Source organism: Protopterus annectens, chromosome 2.part0 (assembly GCF_019279795.1).
Source record: "Protopterus annectens isolate FY-2018-M chromosome 2.part0, PAN1.0, whole genome shotgun sequence".
Lineage (NCBI taxonomy): Eukaryota > Metazoa > Chordata > Ceratodontiformes > Protopteridae > Protopterus > Protopterus annectens.
This window is the reverse complement of record NC_056728.1, coordinates 1,699,659,746-1,699,669,877: the sequence shown is the minus strand read 5'-3', so window position 1 is coordinate 1,699,669,877 and position 10,132 is coordinate 1,699,659,746. Positions and strand designations below refer to the sequence as shown.

Sequence of the window (10,132 nt, the reverse complement as noted above, 5' to 3'; positions counted from 1 at the left end):
TTCATAAAATTAATGCAGTCTGTTCCTTCCAGCCTCTCTGGTACAGCTGAAAATTTAAAATGTTCCCTGTGTGCTCTGTCCTCTAATTCTCTGATTTTTTTAAACATCTCTGCCTGAGCAGTCTTATATTCAGCCAGCCTTTTCTTCATTTCAGCTTCTGAGTTTTTCAGCTTTACCATCTCATCAGAATATCTGTTAAAGCTTTTTCAATTTTTTTCCAAACTTTTGTTGTTTGTGTTCATATACTCCGTCAGTGTTTTGTTTATTTTAACCAGGTCTGTGTGCAGTTGTCTTATATCTTCCTGTAGGTTATTGGAAGTCATGTCTAAAGGTTGCATTACTTTTTGCTGAACAGCTACAGAAATTCCCCCAGTCAGTGTTTCTGTCTCACTTTTTGTAGCTTAGTTTTTTTTCAGGTCATCTGTATTTCTGTTTTCCTGGCATCCAGGCAGTACACTTGCTAGGTAGTTACTGAAATTTACCCATAAACACAAGTCTACTGGTCTTCTCTGCAGATTTTCTGTTTTCACACTGGGAAAGCTAGTATTAAGCTGTTTCTCAATGTGCAGCCATTGTGGAAGTCTGTCACATCACTTTTCTTAGGCTAGTTTTGATTTTTTTGGACACCTGTCTGTACCTCCAAGCTGAACATCTGCTGCTCATCTTCGGCTGCTGGTACTACCTCCTTTGTGTGTGGCCTACTCTGACAAAGGGGAGGAGAACAGAAGTGTCACAGATGGCCAAACAGCAATCTCCTGGCAGATGCTGTCATAGGTTGTTGATATCCTTTAGGCTCTGTAAAGTTTTTATGTCAGCAATCTGCCTTTTTTCTTCTTGTATATATATATATATATATATATATATATATATATATATATATATATATATAAAAGATATTCTTCCAGATTCTCTTTCTATAGCTCTTGGCACTGACTGTGCACCCTTTTTGTCCCATACTCTGCACTGTTTCGGTATGATCTGTGTCCTTTCATAGTCCATAACTACTGAATATGGGATGCTACCAACTGACAGAATAAAGGGATAATACATTGTTTTTTTTTTTTTCTGATGACATTGCCAGTCTTCCATATTAGTAATCTGTTATGTAATGCAATGTCAGATCCCATGCTAAACTCTAAGTAAGCCATGTCCTCAGTCCTTTCCTTTTTTAATACTTTTATTAAGTTCACATAATTTTAAAAATAATAGGGATACACATACACATACAGTTATAAAAAGAAAGAAACAAACCATTGTAAACATTTTCATTAGCTTCCAGCATTATACATATATGTTTTCTTTTTTAATAATTATCATTCACTCCTGTATTGCATAAATTGCCCAGGTCGTGCCTTCACTTAAACTTCTATCTTCCTTCTGAATATTTGTTTGTATGTACTGTTTCCACAAATTCCATTTATTAGTATGTAATCTGCTCCTTCCATTTTCTTAAGATTCCACCTCTATTTCCTTTATCTCTTTTACATTATTCAGTACTGCAGTTACTGTTGGTTTAGATTTTTATTTCCACTTACTTGTGATTGATTTTTAGACAGACAATAGCAATAAATTTAGCAAGGGCTTACTATGTCTAGGCAATTCAGATCTTGTATCCCAGCTCAAAAGAATAATTTCCTTACTTACAGTATTCCTGACAGTTATTGTATGGATGTTTTAAAATTAGACAGCTTATTGTATTCCCAAATTGCATGCTCCCTTTCTCCTTCCCATCACACCTCCAGCAATTGCTGTCTGGCAGAGGAAAAATTCTGTAAAGTCTGCTTGGAGTATAAATACCTATGGAGTCATTTCCATGCAAAAATCTTAAACCTTCTGGGGTTTGTTGCATGTTTGAAAACCATGCATATAACTTCCATATTACCTTTCATTCTTGATTCCCAATTTTTCTAACCTCTACTGATTGATCCTTACAGTTATCATGCAATATTTTATATTTTATATGCCTTACTAATTATCCCTTTTTTAAGAGCAGCTTCTGTTTGGGACACAACTAATAGTGCATCCAAAGTTGGTCTTTCACTTAACATCCCTTCATTCCCATTTCTTTGTCTGTATTCATCCTATAACTGAAAATGGTGTCTCTTTCTGCACCTTCGGCATTTCATAGCTCAAGGTGCTTGACGTATAGAAAAAATGTTTGCTAGGCAGGTGACGGTTGTAAACAGTTGTCTCACAGTAAGACACTTGAACATCTATTGTTCTACTTAATAGGCCGTAGATTCTTGAGTAGTGATTTAATCCTTGTTTACAAATGCTTAAATGATGATTTAATGGCTGCTATGTTGGCTATTGAATTTGTCAACCATAATACCACTACAAGGAGTAACAGCTTTTTGGTTAAACTACTTTCTGTCAGACTTGCATTAAAAGGTACCTTTCTTCACTCTGCCACTACAAATTTGATTGTTAAAAGTGTTGCGGACCTTCAAGCTATTGTTTTATTTATGGTTTATAAACATTAATTATGTGTCTGGGACCATAATTAAGCAAACTCTTAAATGGCCTATATAAGTCCTGAATTTCCTAATTACTTCATTAAATAATCAAATTGAATCATACTCGGTTATCAGTCTCTAGTAAGGAAAGCAGTCTTGAACCTGTAGTCCTAACTTCCAAATGGCCTTAGTCCACTTTATTACCATTCCCACCATTGCTGTTTGCTCCCAAAACCTTGGTTCCTTTCCTATTTTTTTCCTGTAAATTCCAGCCCTGTCTTGCCTATTTTCATTGTTATTGGTAAAATCTCCTTTTTCCATTCCCTTGTTGACTTAGTCCATAGAAAACTTTCTGATACTTTATAACTATAACACTCAGTATGGTTGTTGCTTTTCTCCTTAAGGGCCTGCATTCAGCATTCTACTCTCTCATTATTTCTTGCATTTTCCTTGTTTCATCATCATGCCTTTTAACTTTGATTTGCAACATTCTGCTTTTATTATGTATACAAACCTTAAATGTGTAGCTTTGAAGCATGGGGTTGGGAGGATGGCCTAATGGTTAAGGTGTTTGCCTTACAAGCACAAGGTACAGGGTTTGAATCTCACAGGGGATAATTGGCTAGGCTTAAAAAATGGCTCGCAAGGGCAGTTAGCCTAGTACTAATCTATGTATGCTATTCTATGTATGAAGTATCCCATTAAATCTGGTAGCCCTAATCTGCCTTGATCTGAAGGGAGAAACAACTTAGCCCACTTAAATCTTGGATTTGTTGCATATCTGCATAACAAACAGCATCAGTAAAAGCCATTCTAAGAACCTAAACAGGACATGTAGGAGACAGGTATGTATCTCAAGGATTCTTTAGAACAGGCTTCTCATCCATTTGAAGGAAATCTTATCCCCAACCATATACAAATGGAACATGGACCAATGGATAGATAATCACAAATTTGTCCTTGGTTTGGCACCTATGCTCCTAAAGGACAGGGGCATCCTGTGAATGCTTGATGTGTATAAGCCTATATCGTAACTCATAAAATTCCTTGGGGAACAAAGTCAGCAATATTTTGATAAATATAGGGTAAGCTTGGCTATGCTTGGCTACAAATTAAGAATGTTTGAATATACTTCCACCTATATAAAAACAGATAAATTATTATATTTTAATGCACATATAATATGATTAGTACACCCCCAGCAGCCCAAGATCATAGAGGTATATTACATACATCCAGGCTTTATCTTGTTTCAGTATATACCGTGGATATATTACAGCCAGAAAAAGTACTTTCTTACTTTAATATTACTAGCATAAACATCAGTCACTGATAAGACACCCTCATCTTGCATTCAAAATACCTTGCATAGTATACAGAGCTACTTTTCAATATAGCATGCAGTTGGCTTCAGAATATTTATTATAGTCATTTTACTAAGAACAAAAAAAAATTTATTACTTACAGATACATCTTTATTCCCCTTGTTGACCTTTTGAACACTGATGACATAGTGGAAATTGTGCTTTAGAGTCCTCCCACCCCTTTAACATGGTCAACAAACTTCCAGTCATTTTAACCACTTTAAGCATTTTAACCACTTTAACTTGCAGCAGAACAGTTCTCTTGTTCAAACTGCATCTTATGGAAATGACACTTTACAAGTTTTCTATTTAATTCTTATGTTCTAAATACTGCTGGTCTTCTTCCTCATCATCTTTACCACCCAAAACTGGTCACTGGTTCATGCCCAAGGTACTGTTGATTTCTCTAATCATCTCCTAGGCTTTTTTCTGCAACTCAATCATTTTCTTTTGGAACCAAGGAAAATATTTTACTGGCAAATTGTCTCTATGTGCTATGCTATTGTCAGAAGAACAAGAAGCAGAAGTCCCCTTCAGCTTGCTGGCTTACTCTTTACTGGGTAAACTTTTTAAATTCTACCTTAACCTGTTCTGCATCCAGAGTTGTCTTTGATTCTCCAGGGAAACATATTCTAAAAACAGCTGGCTATAACAACTTTAATCTCATATCTCTCCCTCAACATACCCTGATTGCAGGGATAAACTTGTTTCTCACTTGCTTGGTGTACTATGGATAATTGTTTTCCACAAACATTCTGGTGTCCCCAGTTGTTAATACTTTCCCTTTTCCCAAAAATTTTCCAGGAGCAAAATTGTTTCTTGTATAACTACATCTTTACTATTACAGTTCTTCTTTCTCATAGCTAGATTTAAAGCATGCACACAGTATGGTATGCCCTTTCAATAAAATAATCATGCTTCAAAATACCAGTCCATTTGCTTATGAGTAATTTGATAAAATTAATGCTGTCTATTCCTTCTAGTTTCTCTGGTATAGCAGAAAATCTCAGTTTTCCCTGTGTGCTTTGTCTTCTAACTCTATTTTCTGAATTTCAGTCTCTGATTTCTGACATTTTATCAGCTCATCTGAATAGCTATGTAAAATTCTTTCAATCTTTCAAGTATTTTGTCATTCAACATTATATAGTCCTCCAGTTTCTGACTTATTTTAAATACCTCTGTATGCATTTAATGTATTTTTTCCTCTAAATTACTAGAAGCCAATTCCTGTAATGAAACTGAAACATAAATTGCTTTTTGCTGAACAAGTTGCAAGACTCTTCCTTAGCAGAGTTTTTTCTTCTCATTTTCTAGTTGATTTTCTCTTATTTTCTCTAGATTTCTTCTTTGCTGATTTCCAGGTAGTATAGTGAGTAGCCAGTAACTGAATTTTACCCAGATTGTTAGTTTTTAGTATCTGTTTTACTTATCTTTTCTGTTTCACACTGACAACTTACAACAACTTACTCTTTAGAGTGCAGCCTTCTTGGAATCCTCCACAGCCTCTTTCTGAATTAGTATACTGGTTACTCGGTCACATGTTGCTATTAGAGTTAAGGAAGATAGTCTTCCTGTTTTGAAGTCATATCACCATTGCTGCATTGGCTTCTACAAATTCTAAAATCCTTTCCTATAGCAGTGATTCCATAATTTTACCTACAACCTAGGTCAAACTGACAGATCAATACAATTCTAGCATTGGTCTTGCACCCAGTTTTGCAAAGGGGAATCATATCTCATTTTAGTCTTCAAGAAAATTATCCTCCTTATATTATGTATTTTTGACTGGTGGTGGGGATATGAATTTTTTTCTATTCTTCTGCTTGAATTGTGTGAATTTTCATCAAGCCCCATTGCTCTGTGCACTTTGTTTTTTTAATTTCATTCTAGACTTTTTCTTCTGTGAAGGGAATAAGGCCAACTCTCTTATTCTAGACAATGGTAATGAGTGGATCTGATAAACTTCCTTTCCTTTCTCTTTTTCTCTCATAGATACTGAGCAGAAATACTAATTCTGTAACCTTGCATTTCACTATCCTGCTCTGCAACATTCCAGTTCTTTTAGTTAAACTACACTTCTTATCAGTTTGTTTTCTTTGTCCCTTGTTTATATACAAAATTGTTTTCTTTTCTAACATAACTGGCTAGCTTATTATCAGTTTAGGTTTTATTTTTTCTTCTAATCTTAGTGTCAGCTTGTTTGAGAACCACTGCCTCCCCCATTCCCACTTTTTTGATTTGCATAATTTTAATGATAGCAGTTTTGCTATGCTTGCACTGCTCTTCCACATCACCAGTATACATTTTTGTTAGAGAATAAATTAATCTGTGGTGCATTTTGTAATGGCTGTTCTTCAGAATTCTAGAATCCTTATTTTTGATTGGATCTGCCCCATAGCTATACTGATGGTGATCCGCATGGTGGTGATTTCTGGTTCACAAATGGCTGCACACCTCCTGGCTCTATGGTGAGCATATAGGGGGATGAAACCCTGACTATGATCCAGACAACACAAGACTGATTAGTTTGTTGTCCAGGAGATGGAATATCTGCCAAGGGAGTGAGTGAGGAGATGCTGTAGGCTTGCCTATCCTGGTAAAAGGTGGCACCCTGACTCAATGTATAACAGAGACACAGCTGAAGTGGGTGCTTCAGCATGCAGAAGTAAGAACTGAGATGTATGTGTTCTCTATGCTGTCTGTTCATGTAGTACATGTAATTTAGCCCAAGTACATGAACAGCCCCTGGACAATAGAGCAACACTTTGGGATTTCTGTGCATGTCAAGTCTCACAAGTGGGATTTTTAAGTCCCAGGAAAATAAACATACTATGGCAATCAGGATGATGGCTCCTCAGATTAGCTTTCACCCCCAAGAATGGCCACCAAGTGGGGAAGTGATACAAGTAATGAATGGATCACAACTTGGAAGAAGGAAATGGAAGTTTGGCAGGAATCAGAAAAATAGCAATCTAAGAAACAAATGGCTGCCCATTTCCATATCTGAGATCTTCTCTCCCTTTACATTTGAGAATCTTATGCTTAAAAACTACTATTTACTGAAAAGCTTCTAATAGCAAATCTTCTAGAACATCAGAAATGATCCTGTTGTTTAGTGTAGTTGTAGTCAGAAGTACTCCAGTCAATATCTTGTCAGTTTAAGTTCTCCATCAACAATACCTCCCTCTTCTCTGACATCCAAAGGACATTTTCTGTCATGTTCTTACGTTTCTCCTAGCCATGAAGTGGATTTCTGTATATACCCCTATGTAGATTGTACTGCTATTTCTAATCTCTCAAGTAGTGCACAGTGCCTCTTACATTCCATATTTACTAATTTGTCTGTTGTGTTGATTCTTTGTCTTCCTTTAGAGAGAAAGAGATACAAATACTCATTTTTATTTACACTGGATTTCATATAGGATGTGAACCCTTGTACTGTTATATCCTAGTCAAGATTTGCGGCACATTTTTGTTGCTGCTAATGTATCATGTGCACTTCAGGGAAGAATCCTACCGGAAAATCTTAATTTGAAATCTGGTTCACCAACCTGCCAAATAATTGTTTTACATAATGAAAGACTATTTTGATGACTTTGTCTCAGCAGCCTTCAGATTTTAGAAAAGGGTAGACCCCACACATACTTGAAAGCAGTAGTTCTAAGGAGTTAGGCTATAGCAAGCACAAGGAAAGTAACAGAAACTAGGGTTCTCTTTTATTGCGCCTATGTAGAGTATTTGGTCATTCACTAAAGAGAAGGCAGGACAGAAACTGGCCTCAAAATACACTGTCTGAGTAACCAAAAACTAAGTTAGTAGTGTGCATGGCAAACATTTCAGGGAATTACAGGTAAGAGTCTATATACCTTGATATAATTCATGATACTGTTTTGAAGCGATGGTCTGCATAGTGGAAAACAGTAACTGCTCCATGCAATGAGGTGACTACATTAATCATTTTAAATTTGTATTTCTTCCTAAGTTTCTCAGAATATAATCACAAAGAAAATAATGGTTGGGATTCATAAAGTTTCTGCAGCTCAACCCTCACTGCACAGATAGGAAGATTTGCTCTGCTCATTAATAACATTATCATGCATGCACTGCATGATACTAACTTGCATTAATTAACAGTTACTACGCATGACAATGAACTGGCCACCTGAGCAATTTAATCAACTGCATGTTGGTGCCCTACCACATACACACACACACACACACACACACACACACACACACACACACACACACACACACACACACACACACACACACACACACACACACACACACACACACAGTACAAAACTGAGTACCTGTCTGAGCAGCGAAAACTGAGTAGAACCGAGCCAGTGTAGTTCATGCAGCTCTGCTCTCCTCAACTTCCTCTGTTCAGACAGTCCACTAGTATGTGGCTTATGCAGCTAATAGCTGCATATGCTTACATACTTTCTACACTGCTTTACTGCAATCTTGTGAAGTACAGCCATTTATGAATCAGTTTACCATGCAAAATCACATGCAGAGCAGTACTCTGGGGTACACACATCGGACTTATTTACATGCTACATTTGCATGCAGCATCAAAACCCTTTCTACTCAGTTGCACATTGCTATGGTCCTGATTTTATGAATTACTATTCCCATGCATAGTAAGCAAGTGTCTATGAATCCCAGCCAATATTTTATATGAAACTTGGATGGCTAGCAACCAACCCAAGACTGCTTTGCTTATCACAGTCTGGCTCCCAATATCATCTTTAACACATTAACACCGGTCCCACTATCACAGATGGTACAATGCAGATACTCATAACACCAACCACACACATACAAATAAATGTATATGGTCAGCAATAATCAAAAAAACATTTTTTTGCTTATAGTGTGCAGATGACTCCACACTTTGTAGGGAAGATGGTCCTGGAATAAATGAAGCAAGGGAAGGATGCAAATTAAACATCACAATGGGAATAACACAGGGGTACAGTGAATACACAATTGCTTATATGTCCGACAAGAATAGTTTTAACATACAGTGCCTAACATTACCGTCAGTGTTAAGATGATATAATTTTATTTGCGTCTGGCATATGCTGGATTGTAGAAATTGCACTGGCCTGACCTAATATGAAAGCTATCTGATATAAAATGTTACTGCATTTCAAAAGCTGTGAGGTAACAGCCATTGATGCTATGACAAAAATGTATACATATTTCTTTTCCCCAAATGTTGTGTCCAGTGAGTTATAAAAATTCTGCAACTGGTGTAAACTAGCATCATAAATATTTACCATACATTTGTAAGGGTATAAAGAATATTAAAGTTCTGGGACAGAAGTCACAAGACATCAAATCCAGACAAACTCCATTAAAAATGTAGCCTCAATTGACAAGAAAGAGTAAAACCTTTGTGAAGAACAAGATGTTAAGAGCATAGCCAGCTGAAAGAAACTACAATTAATTCAAAGAAACTCAACAGCAGACTGACAATAGGGAAGTGTCATCTCAGCACCTCCATACTAACTTTAGGCTGCCATTTCATGAAATGCAAGATAACAGAAGTAATGCAAACGCTGGGTATTTGATAAAGCAAACAACATGAGTAGCCATCTTAGTTTTCTAACACTTTTAGTATTAGAGGCAGCCCCACGGTGCAGAGAGATGACATCCTGACTGTGACACAGCTGACCTTGAGTTTGAGTATTAACCCACCTGATTGGCTTCCGAGGGTTGGAGTGAATGGCTGATAGCAGATTAGTTGTTGGGAGGCAGCTCAGACTGATGAATGACTTTCAGATAGTGGAAACAGACGTCCCAGTATGTGACAAAAGGACAACAATATCCATACCTATCAAGCTGTGGGTAAGTAAAGCAGATATATTGGTTCTTACACTACAGCATGCATAAGTCATTGTGGCAGTATTGTGTGAGTATTGTGGATGTCAGTCTACCATGCAGTGTTAACTTATCAAAAATTTCTTACACATTGTACGAGAGTGATGCTTTCAGGGATAGAAAGCATTATGTTGTCTATTTCTCCAGCCTTTTGACAATTAGGGTGTGTCCTTAGGAATGGCCCTGGTCTGGTGGTGAGTGAAACTATACCCTCAGGTTACTGGGATGAGACATCCTTTCTGACTTCATGAGAAAGATGAGCCTTTAGCAGAGAGGTTTGTTAAAAAGACTGAATACACACTAACCTTCATGCTGTCAGACAGCAGCCACTTCAATTTCTCTTTTGCTCGTCTGCCTCCAGGCCCTGAGAAACCAGTGCACCAGGAAAATGAATGGGTTCAAGCCTCACTGAAG

General features: G+C 37.0%; 1 protein-coding gene across 1 annotated transcript in view; it reads right to left on the bottom strand.

Annotated features, from left to right (window-relative positions):
• LOC122793773 (WD repeat-containing protein 49-like) overlaps nt 1-10,132 on the bottom strand; it is a 630,038-nt gene that overhangs the window by 37,663 nt on the left and 582,243 nt on the right. The window lies entirely within an intron of this gene.